The 15,160-nt window shown below is 35.2% G+C and overlaps 2 long non-coding RNA genes across 6 annotated transcripts in view; both read right to left on the bottom strand.

Annotated features, from left to right (window-relative positions):
- Nucleotides 1-15,160, bottom strand: part of LOC149787107 (uncharacterized) — a 458,590-nt gene that overhangs the window by 22,486 nt on the left and 420,944 nt on the right. The gene's annotated exons all lie outside the window — the stretch shown is intronic.
- The window catches only part of LOC149787115 (uncharacterized), a 35,574-nt gene that overhangs the window by 16,768 nt on the left and 3,646 nt on the right, over nt 1-15,160 (bottom strand). For all 5 annotated transcript variants that reach the window (XR_016425096.1, XR_016425097.1, XR_016425095.1 and 2 more), the window contains exons 2-3: nt 11,484-11,514; nt 9,008-9,123 (exon numbers count right to left, since the gene is read on the bottom strand). This is a non-coding gene — a long non-coding RNA (uncharacterized LOC149787115). The remainder of the gene's footprint in view (nt 1-9,007; nt 9,124-11,483; nt 11,515-15,160) is intronic.

The following is a 15,160-nucleotide window of genomic DNA, read 5'->3' as shown; positions in this document are numbered from 1 at the left end:
TCGAGTTAGAACCACCAGACAGAGCCGCAACATTGTCGACCGATTACTGGTGGTGCGCGGAATTTATCGCCGAAATACCTTCATCATTTAGTTGGATACAAAATTAATAATGAGCGACTACAGATATAATCAGGCGCGCTCATGGCAGGAATCGCTGAAATTATCCGTAGATACATACACGATAAAAGTAAAAAAACATCAGCGTAGATTAGTCGCCATCGACGTAGCTGTGTATACGGCAAGTGCCATCATTGCTAGCGTTGGAATAATATTGTCCGCGGTAACAATGACGGCGCCGGTCGTTGTAACTATCGCTGTTTCCGTATCAACGACGTGCGCGGGCGTTCTTAGCATTATTGCAAAAAAAATTATCTTCGTGCACGAGCGAAAAATTAGCCTTGTACATAAATAAGTTAAATATAGCGACAAACGGGTACTCGAAATTATCATCGTTGCTCTCTGAGAGTCTCAATGATGGAATTATATCCGATTAAGAATTCTCGCTAATGTTAAAGGTTGTTGATATTAATAATGTCGGAGTTAGCTCAGATTGTGACAAACACAACACCGTCGATAACAACAATGATATCGGCAAGCTCGACTAAGCCGGAATTTAACATTAATTTTCCAACACCAATTCCCGTCAATGATATTGCGTTGTCGGAGTTACGTGTTTATTATAGTTGGCCTAATATTAGATCAGAATCATTTGGTAGATTATCATCAAATAATATGCTTGTTTTCGCTAATAAAAATAAACCTGACGGCACACCTGACCGGATCACCGTTGGACTACCAACAGGTAGTTATGAGATCGAACAAATTAACGATGAACTTATTTATAAGATAAAAAATATAACTGCCGATAAAGAACCAGGAATAAAAATATCTATACATGAACCAACGCTAACGTCGACGATTGAACTAAAATCACCTTACATCATTGATACTTTTCAATCTTTGATCAGATCCATATTAGGTTGGCCTGAAAATATGCCACCAACGCCACCAGTGCCACCAGAACCTAAAAAATCTAATTACATCACTGATAAGAAAAATTATCATGATTTTAGATCTGATTACAGATATTTATTAACATTAGCAGAAAAATCAAAATATATAAAATTTAATGTTTCCTGGGAAAATTTTGTAATATTTGATTTTGAGAATGACCTTTACACATTAAATGAAATTCGCAACGATTTTATTGATATTAAAAATGAATATAATGAAGAATTAGGGTGGCTGCGACGATATTTTCAAGAATGTATCTGTGATATATCGAGTTATTTATGTGATGAAATTATTGCGCGTGTAGGGTCAATAAATCAGCTCGCATATGATGTGGAATATATCCATGGAAAATTACTTCAGGCAGTTATTAATGATAAATCAGCCGAAAAACAAAAATTTATGAACGCGTACAGATTGACCGAAGCGACGTTGCCAAATTTTAAATTTTCTGGTTATTATGACCCATCAGTGATGAGAAAAGCCGTCACTGATACCATTGATGAGTTGTTTCCGCGATTACACGACGCGTGGGTAAAATTAATACCGCCACAGAGCATGCTTAGACATGATAATGACCCATCAGGACAAGGACGGCATATCTCGCCGGGTATCGTCAATGAATCTGTGAGATAAATAATCTCTTTTTTCATCATTGACTCTAAATCTAAGATAACCAGCATTAGTAACACTACCAATGGAATTTTTTGTTTTGATATGTCTGACGATACAGTCTCGTGATGATTCGTAGCCGTTAATCGTTGGATGACTTCTGAATTCTTCCATATATAATTATTCATTTGTTGAAATCATAATTTGTTTGAAACTTATTAATATAATCTTCTTCGCAGGTTATTACGTCATTGACGGATTTTTTATCATAATGTCGCTTTAGTTCTCGATAGCGCTTTCTTCCACATTTTAGACACAATCGAGTCTTTCCTCGCGTGCCAACCTGACATTTCATACACCGCTGTGGTCCTGAACTTCCTTCGCGAACAGCCTGCATATGAGCGCCACAACAGTCTTTTTTACATGATTTATCACAGTAATTTACTGAACCAACCAATAGCCATTTGCAATGATTCATTATTATTTAAATATTTGTTTAAAATATAATAATGAAATTATTTGATCTTGACGAGGCTGAATATGACATTTCTGAAGCCAATCAAGCTAAGAAGGAATTTTTCAACGATGGAGCGGTTCATACTTGGTCAACCTGGAGAACTAACTCGATTGACAATACAATGACTGATGAACGAGGTAAGAAAATAATTAACTACATAAAGAAAATCACCCTAATGAGAAATTTATCTTTGGAATAAAATTTATCATGCAGATGCCCAACGGAGTATGGATTATTCGTGATAAGCGAGATCCCATAATTGGTGGTAAAAAAAATGTTATTCTTGATGCCAACAGCCGGCCTGGTTTATTATTAGGCATAGATAAACCGTATTATGCTAAGGCGTATCCGGTCAACACAGTTGTTTATGGAATTTATCGGCTAAATAATAGTCCAGATATTAAAAAATTACCCTTGATGAAAAAATCGTTAACGATAAACTGCGTAGCTGAGCGTGTAATAGAACATATGAAAAATTCAAAACGCGGATCAGGATTAACTAAGTTAAGGCTAGCAAAAATAAATACTTGGGCAGGAACGGTCGTTGATGGTGCGTCAATAAATGACGTAGCGGCGTTATCACGACAGTTAAAATTTCCCATCGCAGTTAAGACACTGTCAGGAGAAATTTTATACGATTCCGCATATAAATCTCGAGGATCGCCAATAGTAATTGTTGATCATAATTCTCATGCATGGTCGCATGCGGTGACGATACTCCCACGAGAGCGCGTAGTTAAATTCTTCGCCGCGGTTATGTTTAAATTTATTGGTGAATTAAGTAAATCATATCCAATATCGGTTTGGTTATTTTCCAGCGAAGATAAATACGACCAATTTGTACTGCCGCGTGGTGACATTTACAGAAATAAAACTTTACATGACTCAATGAGCGAATTAGCGTATAAATATTCAGCAAATCCCGAGCAGTTATTAACTAGCTGTTTTACTGTTCCATCAGTCGCTGCTCACGCTGCCAGAGAGAAAAATTCATGGAAGCCAACGCGATGCGAATTTCTCAAAGATGTCCAGATGAGTTGCGTTGAATATGGCCATGGAGGATTATGGAACACTAAATACGATTATGAAAATATGATATCCATTGACATGTCCGCGTGTTATCCAGGAAGTTTTCTAGGATACGGTGATTGTGCTAAATATTTCGCCAAATACGGGCATCCTTTTAGTGAAATGACGCGGGTTGCGATTAACGGACCATTACCTAATTTTCCCTTGATGGGATTTGCCCGCGTTACATCGTTCAAATTTGCAGATAATTTACATAAAATTTGCTATATTTGGTTCGGCAGGCATTTCTCACAACGACGTTGGGTTCACATAGCGCTGCTGCAGTACATGATAGATTCATCAATGTTGACGCTGCTGACGGTCAGCGAGGCAATTATTTTGTATAAGAAATAGACCGACGTATGGTTGCCAACGGACTGCGATAACGCCAAAGACATAGGAAGAAAAATAATCGGTAAATTTACTCAAGGCGGTTCTGTTGATCATAAGCGACGCCATGCTAGGTTATTCATGGACGATGCAGAATTAGATTTTATTCTTAATGATACCGCATCGAGAGGTATATTTTGTAATAGAGAAAATATACTTATCGATGGTACAAAGTTAGGTACCGTAGTTAGTTATCTCGACGGAGAATCTACTCAATACACGCATTTAAGATCGTCAATGCTTGCATATGTAAGTATTAATTTACTTTCGATGATAAATAAATTCTCCGATATTGCAGTGCGAGTAGCGACAGATTCGTTCTATATCGACGGTAAATATCTACATAGAGTAGAAAAATATCTTACCAAAGATGGTCCATGGGGCACTTGGAGAAAGAAAGACGAAGATATTCTTGATTATTGCGAAGACGCCGACGTTGAAGATCGTGATGAATTTCACTGCAATAATATCGAAGAAGTATCTGCGGAGATATCTGTGAATGATCCAATTTCACGACATAAATTTGTGTACCTGAACGGACCCGGCGGCAGTGGTAAAACTTCAAGAATGATAAATTTGTTTGCAAATTCAGATATGATTGTGTTGACGCCAACGCATAGATTGGCGCGAGAAATGAAACAATGCGGCGTTAAATCTTGTACTTATCACAGTTCTTTCAAATACAGCGATGGTGCATGGGATCCTGTACGGATGGGCGATAAATATATAAATAAGAACATAGTTATCGACGAAGTTTGTACGATAAATTTGTTTACGTTAAAGTTATTTTTAGCGTGGTTATCACAGAAAAATACCGACGTGATAATGTGCGGTGATCATGGTCAACCAAATCCGATTGAGGGTGAATCGCCCCATACCTGGCTTAAGAATTTTGTTGATTATTATGAAGAAATTGATGCCGATTATAGATCCACAGATAAATTATTGACGGAATTTAAGAAATTAATTCGATTACAATCAGATAAAATTCAATGCGAGGTTATGAGAAAGGTAATTAGCGAAACGTCGATGAGTGATTTTCTTAATTTATGGCGTCCTGATCATTTAATCGTCGCTAGTAGAAAAATAGTTCGTGATGATCTTCAGGTGAGATTATTTAAGTTGCATCATGATAAATTTCCAACATTGCCAGTGCCGCTATGTTATCGGCCAGCAGATACTCGACAACAAAATATTGATGTAATTATGCCTAACGGAGAAAAAAAGAATCTGGTGCTGAATGATATTATTAATGTTAATATTGATTTTGTTAATGATGCGTTAAATGCAGAAAAATCTCTGTGGAAGTTAGGTTATGCAACAACGATACATTCATCTCAAGGATTAACTATAGACAGTCAAGTTTGGATTGTCGATGATAGAATTATGTGGTCAAATTTAGTTTATTTAGCTATATCTAGGGTTAGAAAATTATCTCAGTTGGGACGGATTTTACTTGAGTGATTTTGGCGGGAATTGAGTATCGGCAGGAATTACCTGTAATTCTTCCTTAGTGAATCCACGTTGAGGAGCAAGCGAATCTAGCGTGTACATGGCTGGCCTTCCAGATGATCTTGTCACGGCGGATATTTTATGCGACGTTATGCTCCAAATTGGATCAGTTGCTCTTTTTCGCCCACCTTCGGCTTCACCTTGCTTATATAAATATCTAACTATAATACTGCCTAATACAGGCTGTATTGAGAAATCTCGCCTTGTTGGCATAGTTGCTTTTGTAATACGACGGCTGGTTTCATTTTAATTGTTCGTGTTATCTCATTATTTATTGCGCTAAATTACCTGAGGTAATCTCGATACCCACTCTTGAGATCGCTCATCGCTGATAAATTTCCTCGCGTACTGATATCCGAATAACCGCTCAGCAAGTGTTTTGTTGAATCGCTCAACGATGGCCTGATCTCGATGAATTCCAGCGTGACCGCGTCGAATATTAACGTTATTTTTTTTCATAAGTAACGATACCGCACCGAGAAATTCGCTGCCAGGATCAACCTGAAGAAGATTTGGCCAGGTTAATAACGATCGCGAATAAACATTGCTAAATGCGTTAGCGACTTCGTTGGCCGATTTAGTTGCTAATGGCGCCGCTTCCTTATATCTGCTAGCGATATCAACAATGGTCAGCACGTATTTATATGTGATGCCGTCTACTGTGTCATGCGGAAGAAACATTATATCAGCTTGGCGAACTTCATTAGGAACGCTAACTTCGAAATGCGCATAAGGAATTTTCTTAGGCGGAGGAAGATAAATTTGCCAGACAGCTTGTTTCGATAACCAAGAAGCAGCTACGGGTATTTTTACTTTGGCGGCCTTCGCGAGCTTGGCAATTGCAGATTTTCCTCGCCAGAATCCTCGTGGAGAATAATATATTTCCTCCATGTTATTTATTACCTGCGCCGAATACTAATTTGCCTTTCATCGAACCTTTGATTAGCCACGTTGCTAATTTTTCTTTGAAAGTTTTATTAGGAACAGCGTCTATGGCGTGAATTAATTTTACATCAGCGAGATGTCTTTGTTGTAGATCTCCGCTACGATAAGCGAGATCATGAATATAACACGCGTTATCGATGGCGTTTATTGGATCTTCATTCGGCTTTGGTTGATTATTTTCCTCGAGTCTGATATCTAATCGCGTTCCGGGTCCACAATAATTATATCCTGGTACGTGTTTCTCTCCGGGATATTTTGCCCAGGGCAATCCGGGCAATTTACCCAAGCTTGCGGCGATGTGTGTGCCACATTTCACGCACGTGCCCGCGATCGCAATTTTATTATTACGCGTCGTGACCTCAGTTGGATTCTCCGTGCCGGTACGCGTGCGACATTTTACACAATATAAATCCAGGATATATTATAACATGAATGTAATTGATTTTTCAGCCACGAAAAAACAAGAGCAGGTAAAACATCACGCGGCATTGCCAAATTCAATCAGAATGATTATAATTGGCCCATCCGGGTCTGGCAAAACACAGTTGTTGTTAAATTTGATAATGAGATGGCTAAAATGGGACAAATTATATTTAGTTGCGCCTAGCGTTGACGATCAACGTTATTATCAGGTATTAAAAGACTTTAGCGACAATGCATCAGAAATATCCGAAAACATTATCGAATTTATCACAGATATAAATGAAGCGCCATCCGTGGAAGACATCAATGGAGAAATAAATAATTTAGTCGTATACGATGACGTAATGTTAGATAAACAAGCGAATCCAGCTAGGATATTTTCTCGCGGCAGGCATAAAAATACCGACGTTATTTACGTGACTCAGCGATATACACAGATTCCAAAAGTTATCAGAGATAATTGCAATATTTTGGCGGTATTTAATGGCGTCGACACGCACACGTTGAGAAATATTCATCAAACTTGGTGTAACGGCGACATGGACATAAATATGTTCAAGAATTTGTTTAGCCGTGCTCAGTCAACTCCACATGGATTCATCACGATAAATTTACATGATCCACGATGTAGATATCGAATTGGTCTTGATCAAATATTTTGACCAAAAACAGCAGCCTTTAGAAAGTCACCGTAAAATTATTTTCTGCTTTGTTTCAAAAAATATTTGCCTGCGCGGTGATGTTTTTTATGTATGCGCCATATGCATGCCAGTCTGCTAATATCGAAAATAACACCTCGTAGCAGCCTTCAGAAATGAAAATAAAGGTCACCTACGAAATTGTTTCTGTAGAAGCTTTCATTTTGGTTGGAAAACCTGGTCTGTGATTCTCTTCTGCTGCTCTATATTCCATTATCAATAAACACCTCTAAATCAACAATTCTTCCTGGTTTTAATTACGATAGCCATTGTGACAATAACCACATGGCTATGCATTGTTATTTACACGCTAATTAAATATGTTTAGAACTTTGGTTATTCCAGATGAAGCCAGAAAGAGGTTAAGATTTGACAGAAGAGGTCAAATCAGCAAGGCTCTCTTTAGGGAAATGAAAATCTATCAGTGTGGTATCGAAGCCATTGTCCATACAGCAGATGTTTTAAGGACAAGTGATCATAAGCATTACTTGCAATTCTAACCCAACAATACAGATAACAATAGGTAAATAAAGCTGTCTTTAGGGAAATGAAAATCTATCAGTGTGGTATTGAAGCCATTGTCCAAACAGCAGATGTTTTAAGGACAAGCGATCAGATGCATTACTTGTAATTCGAACCCAACAATACAGATAATAATAGAGGGGTATATCATAGAATTAATTTGCAATAAAAAGTTAATAATATCCAAGACAAAACAGTACCAGCACTTTTAAGATTATATGTATATATATATACATACACACACACAAACTGATTTAATGGAGTTTCTACTTTCAAATAACCAACAGAAAATGACAAGGTCTTTTTACTTTTTTTTTGTATGACTATAATGAAATAGTAAGACTTGTTGACCAGTGGTCTGTGGTCTTCACTTTAGAATATACTGAGATATAAATTTTGTTGGATAAGAAAATATCAAAGGTCTACCAAACTCATTTTAAAACGCATGTGTGCAGTGACAGACTTAATAAGAAGAACTAATTAACAACAATATTTGAAGATATGTTCTTTGAAGGCCTTTGTCCAGCTGTTAATAAATACCAATAGATACTGTGATGACAACAAGAGCATTTATGCATCAATCATTTTATTTTCTCACCAAAAATTGATTAGTAAATTTTGTACAAACAAAATGGCAACATGGTATTTTCGATCTTTTGTGCAAACGTAAATATTCTTAGTAGAAATTTTATGTCTGATATTTTAAAGGATTTTTTGATAAAATATGTGATATGTATGAAAAAATATTTTACTTTTAAATAATTACGATTTTGATAAATGGAATGTGTACGAAAAATTAAAGGGTAAAAAAAACAACATGAAACTGATGTCAAAATGCCATAAAATATGCTTTTGTCCTAATGCTAAAGAAAACCATCAGCAAACTTGGGATTACATCACATGTCCAACTTAGACACTTTCTCCTCCTGAAACAGTTTAGACTGGAAGAGTAATTACAAGCAGTCAAAAACCTTAAAATCCCAGCCAGAGAAAAAGTAAGGTCTGAACTTTCTTGAAGGCCAACAGTAGTTTTGTTTTGTCGTTGCCACATAGTAATCATATAGAGAGGATATTCTTCACTCTTTGCAAAGTGATTCGGATAAAAATCAGTGATGTTGTGAAAGGAACTAAAAATCCTTGCAGTGTTGATGAAAACCCAAATAAAAAAAAAATATAAGACATTTTAAAATGAATTGTCACACAATTACTCATTTTAGGTAATCAAAATGGCTCAAAGAATTACATTTTCTTTTCCATATGAAAGGAGCAAATAAGAGAAAATTGAGAACAAAAAGTATGTTCTCTTTACCTTGGACAAGTATGTGGAGGCAGTACCCCAGCAGTATAAGGACAGTACAAAGGCACCTGTACTACTAAATCCCCTCCCAGCACCAAATGTTCAAGTGGAACAATGCTTACATCGATCTGAAATAATGGACAACTAATATATATATATATATATATATCAACACATGTAATTTCTATTTGATGGTTTGAAGCCTACATTTCACCTTGAACTAAAACAACACTGGAACTAACTTGGATAAGGTGAGGCAGCATCTAAAAAAGGATGATTATTCAATGTTCCTCTATATAATCACAGGACAACGTTATTTTCACTTTCCTAACAAAAGAAGATGAAGTTTACATTTTTTGGGAGAGTCAGTCACCCACTTCACCAGGTAGCATGACCCCATATATATATATATATATATATATATATATATATATATATATATATATATATATGTGTGTGTGTGTGTGTGTGTGTGTGTGTGTGTTTAAAATGTTCAGTATTATTTCATGCCTTTAAAAATATGCTGGATATACAATATCTTATGAGGTAATTTTATACTCAATTTCACTGGCAATATATTTTTTGCACTGGAATTTTCATGTTAAGAATATAAATTAAATTTTAAATTTATATATTGCTAAATATTCATGTTATATATTAATACTACTTTGGAGTGATGAATAAAGGTGATGGTAGTGATCTGGTAGAATCGGGTAGGTTTAAATTCCACTGGGGATGACCATGGATAGTCACAGAAGTATTTCATTCCACACAACATCAAAAAATTATATCTGCATCAATAGCTATGTATTCGAATTTTCAGAACTCTGGTTAACAATCTCACACACATTTTGCAACTGAAATGTGTCCACAAATGAGATCTCTATCAAAACAATTTTCCACAAATTTCACAACTGAATGTTATTTTGTGCATATTTCACTTTTTATTCACTGGTCACCCTTGTGTATCAGCAAGTATGATGTAAAACCAGATGTGTGACTATATACTTGTCCACAAATTTTTCACACTTGTATGGTCTCTCGACATAGTGCTGACATAATATGCTATGTCTAAAACTATTTTCACATGTTCCACAGTTGAATGGTTTATTACCAGTGTGTATTCCCAAGTGAGCAGATAAACTGGATCTTTGATTAAACATTTTTTCTCACATTTCACACTTGTAAGGTTTATTTCCAGTCTATCCTCAAGTGTGTGGACTAATGATGTTTGTGGCTATTTCACATTTGAATGGGTTGGCACCAGTGTGTATTCTCAAGTGTGTGGACAAATTATGTTTGTGGCTAAACATTGCACATTTGAATGGTTTATCACCTGTGTGTATTTTCAAGTGCTTTTGATAGATTGGACCTGTAGTTAAACAATCATCCATAAATATCACAATATATATATATATATATATATATATATATATATATAAGGAAAGCTGAGAAATGTTTTAATTGAATTTGTGTCAAAATGCCAAAACATAAGCTTTGTCCTACTGTTAAAGAAACCCACTCACTAACTCCGGATTACATCACATGTCCAACTCAGAAACTAAAACAAAAAGCTGAGAGAAAAGAACTTGTCATTATAAACTACACGAAGAATTTCAAATGGAAACAAATATTAAAAAGAACTACAAGAAGGCTTTTTATTTTTAGACTGGCAAGGCAGATCGTATTTAGTGCTATGCCAGTCTCACAATTTTATCATATTGATTTTTGTAGCCTGTCACTGTGTTGCAATTAACTGTTAGGCAATTCTTACAGAATGACCATATTTAACAGCATTGTTAATTTTATGTTTATTTTCATCTATTGCTGCCTCCTGTAATATGCTTCACTGTAACTTTAAACAGAATAAATATAATAAATATTTATAAATGGAATAAATGTGCACATCATTTATTAAATGTTAATTCTGAGAAAACTGACTCAGAGAGATGTGTGGAATCTGAAATTATAAATGATGCTGTAATTCCAAAAGTCATAATGGTACAGAAATTGACCATGAGAACTTGGACCTAGAATATTTAGACTGCAATACTGTAGCAGTTACAATGACAAGTTGCATTTTTTTAAAACTACTTGACTGGTTCAAAGGTAACAGTAAACCTCACTGGGCTGATGTTGTTAGCTATGTCCTACAGATTAAGTTCTTTTGGTACATATTTGAATCTCTGTCTCAACATAAATGTTTTATGTAGAAAATGGGAAAGTGATGATGAGAAAGTAATCACATTTCAAATTGTTATATCCTTAAAGCCTGAAAACATTTGTATTAACCTAGATGCATAACAGTGTTAGCAGTGCACATATTGGTATAACCAAAACCCTACATAAAATAACTCGAAGATTGTTCTTGTATGCCTTAGAAAGAGATGTAGAGAATTGGTGCAAAGAATTGTACAAACATCCCACCCCCACCCCCAGCAATCTAGACAATAAGACCTTTGGAAGGGAGATAGCATTGTCTACATACCTCATTTTTCATCACTCTGAGAAACAGCAGTCTGAAAGTCAGAAATATAATACCAGATTATAGAAATAAATTCAATGAGAGAATGAAATTTATGAATTTTCCAACACAAATGCAACTTTCTGGTGAAAACATGGAAAAGAATTATGAACTGAGAGTCAATCTCCATAAAAGGATGAAATCCAAAATTAAAATAACCCTGGAATGGTCCTTTAAAATCATTTCAAAATTTAATGGTGTGCTATTTAGAAAACAAAGAAATCTAAGATAAAAGCCTAAGACTACATCATGACAAAGTCATCCTAAGACTGTACATCATGACAAAGTCATCCTAAAACTGTACATCATGACTATGGGGGCGCTCACCAGTTAATATGTACTTTTGAGAGTGATGTATGTAAGGTGAAGTAGTTCGCATTTAAAACATGCACAATGGAGAGCATGTTGGCATACCTCTATGCTACATTAATGTAATGTGGATGATATTGCTTTTGGATATTGTACTTTTGGAAATTTTACATGATTTAAGCACACTGCTAACTAAAATGACTGCTCCCTTGTGTTAAAAAATCAGCCTGAATTAGTCTAAAGTACACTATACATAGCAGCTATTAAAAGTGGGAAAATGAATTTTGCCAGACTAGACAGTACCAGCTTCTGAAAGTGCAATGAATGAATTACCAAATATATAAAATGTAAAAAAAGTTATCGGCTCCTTTTTATACAATCTACCTCTGAAGTTCGGGAAGTGAAAATGACCAAGTAGAGCTAGCACTTTTTTGAAAGGTGCACATCTGCAGTAAGGCCAAGCTGTATACTCTATAACGCATAATACACCCATCAACCATACATCAAAATAAAGGGAATTAAAGGTTCTTTGAGTTATACCTAAGCTATACAAGGTCTTTTTAAATAACCAGTATAACCAGTGAGGAAAGCTGGGGAAATTCTTTTTCTTTAAAATCCTAACCCTATGCAAAATATGAAACTGTAGAGCGCCACCAAAGCCAGCCTAAGACTGGACACCATGACAAAGTCAGCCTAAGACTGTACATCATGACAAAGTCGTCCTAAAACTGTACGTCATGACAAGTCAGTCTAAGAGTGTACATCATGACAAAGTCAGAAATATCTCATGGAGAGGTTTCTTCTGTGCAAGAACTCTGTATGAAAATTAAATACATGATGTACATATAAAATTTAATCTTAATTTTATCATAAATTTTCAATACATACCTATTTATTGCATATGAATGTAATAACTTCTTGATTTACTTATGTATTGTAACTTGGCTGTTCATTGAATTTTCTTCATGTCTGTCCAAATGAAGCTAAAGGTTATGTAATGTCAGAAATAAATTGCAGTTAGGGAATCTGTATTACATATTTAACATATAAATATTTTAACATGATGTGTATAAAATAAGTATAAACTTTTTCTTTTCAAAGAATCAAAAGTTTACAGGCTATAGTTTATTGCATGCAAACACACACGCACACACCACACACACACACACACACATATATATACACCGTATTTACCATATGTTTTCGGACACCATTTTTTTGTTGAAAATAATAATATTTAACTGCCTTGTAAGTTTTTGGACATTGCTGTGCTATAATGTTTTCCATAATTTATGTTTTTGGACACAATCTAGGAAGATCTGCCACTTCATTTTATTGTAAAATTCACAGCATGTTTACCGTTAATTTAACTGATACAAAATTCACTTCATTTGGTAGCCAATTATTTATTGTGATCATGAACTTCCATGAACTAATATAATTTAAATTTTTTAATCGAATGCATGTATATATTTATGTATGTATGTATGCAGATAGATAAACAGTGTTATATTAAGCCATACACAATAAGTAGCAATATCAAAGAATGATAGATATGTCAGAGCTCTGGTTAAACAGTTTTCCACACATTTTGCAGCTTAAGGGTTTATCTCCAGTGGGTATTCTCAAGTGTGTCAACAAATGAGACCCATGGAGAAATAATTTTCCAAAAAATTCACATCTGAATGATTTCCCACCAGTTTGTCTCATCAGGTGTGTTGATAAACTAGATTTCTGGATAATTAATTTTCCACATAGTTCACATTTGGCTTTGCATGGTTTGTCTGCAGTGTGTATCTTCAGGAGACAGTTTTTATACACAAATTTAATACCGCATTCACCAGCCAAATATACAAAATCATAATAAATAAAATACACAAGGAGATCTAAAAGGTCCACATTTTCGGATAGCGATAATATAAAGAATAAGAATAGTATTCACTTGACCAGATAAAACGGCAGTTCATAGCAAATGAAGTTTATGCATCGCAACCCATAATTTACAACTGCATTTTTCATGTCTGAAGGTCATTTTTGACACCAAGTGATTCTCACAGTGCAAACACAAGCCCTTTTCCTAGGTGATAATTCTGCAAAACACTGCATACTAAACAGGCTGATACAATGGAAATAGTCATCATCCAAGCCATTTTTGAGAAAATCTAATTTGCCCTGAACCCACATGTTTACTGCTGGGGGGGGGGGGGCTAGCTCTTCTTCCTAGCCAACTATTGGTATTTCACTATCTATATACTGTAGTGCAAAGTAACTGTGGGAGGTGTACATGCCTCAAATCAATTTCAAGAACTACACAAGCCCAGAACACCTAGTTCACAAACATATATGTGTCTTTAATTTGTAAACAATAATAGCTGAAAAAGTCACACCATAGCCTTAAGTTAAGAAATTTGACAGAGGCCAATTTACAAAACTATCCTTTGCCAATAAATGAGTTATGCCACTCCCTCGATAACTCGCACCCAGATAACTCGCAATCCCGTTTATAATGCAGTGTCCAGCGTGGCTCCCAGTTTTTTCGAAAGAAAATATATTTTAAATATCTCTAAAATATGCTGAATGTGAAAAAATTACAATAAGAAATTAAACCTTGATACATCACTCGTTTTATCATCGAAATAGTGATTAAAGCCCGTAAAGATAGAATCCTTATTGTGAAATTTGCAAGTTCTGAATAAGACATCAGATATTATGAAAGTTTTTATGATAAATAGCTGTTAATACACTGTCAATAAAGTCTGGTGAAACAGCGATCAATGAAAACTTCTGGTAAATGCTAACATGTGACAACAGAGAATGAAATAAACACCAGTTAAATGTCTTGCTATGTGAAAGTCACGTTCTAATCCTTTAATTTCGTTTCAGTGTAAACATTATAATCGCAACATATTCTGTTCTATGAAAACATGAAAAGAGTCAATCGACCGTCACATCGAAACCCGTGAGTACTTCCGTGAGAACCTAATTACATGCCAGCTTTGATCAACAACTTGGGGAAGTGTTTGTTGCATTAAAAAATCAATTAAAAAAGACCTGTGTTGTTTTATCACTTTAAATGTCTTTTGTATCAAATCAAGCAAGGGAGGTACAAAGAAAAAATTCAGAGGCATGAAAATCTGGCCATAAGTTATTGTGGTCACTACCGTTAGCAAAATTCATTTTATTTGACCAACTGAAAATGGTTTCACATTTTTATACGGTGGCTGGAAACACAAAATGTTGACTATGTAAAGATCACACAATTGAGAAATCTGCGGAATTTTGCTCTGCAGTAGGAGTAACACAAAAAAATTAACTTATTTTTTTTCTCAAAA

This window comes from Sinohyriopsis cumingii, chromosome 12 (assembly GCF_028554795.1).
Source record: "Sinohyriopsis cumingii isolate HCF-2022 chromosome 12, ASM2855479v2, whole genome shotgun sequence".
NCBI lineage: Eukaryota > Metazoa > Mollusca > Bivalvia > Unionida > Unionidae > Sinohyriopsis > Sinohyriopsis cumingii.
Note: the sequence above shows the minus strand (reverse complement) of the source record. Positions and strands in the feature narration are given on the sequence as shown.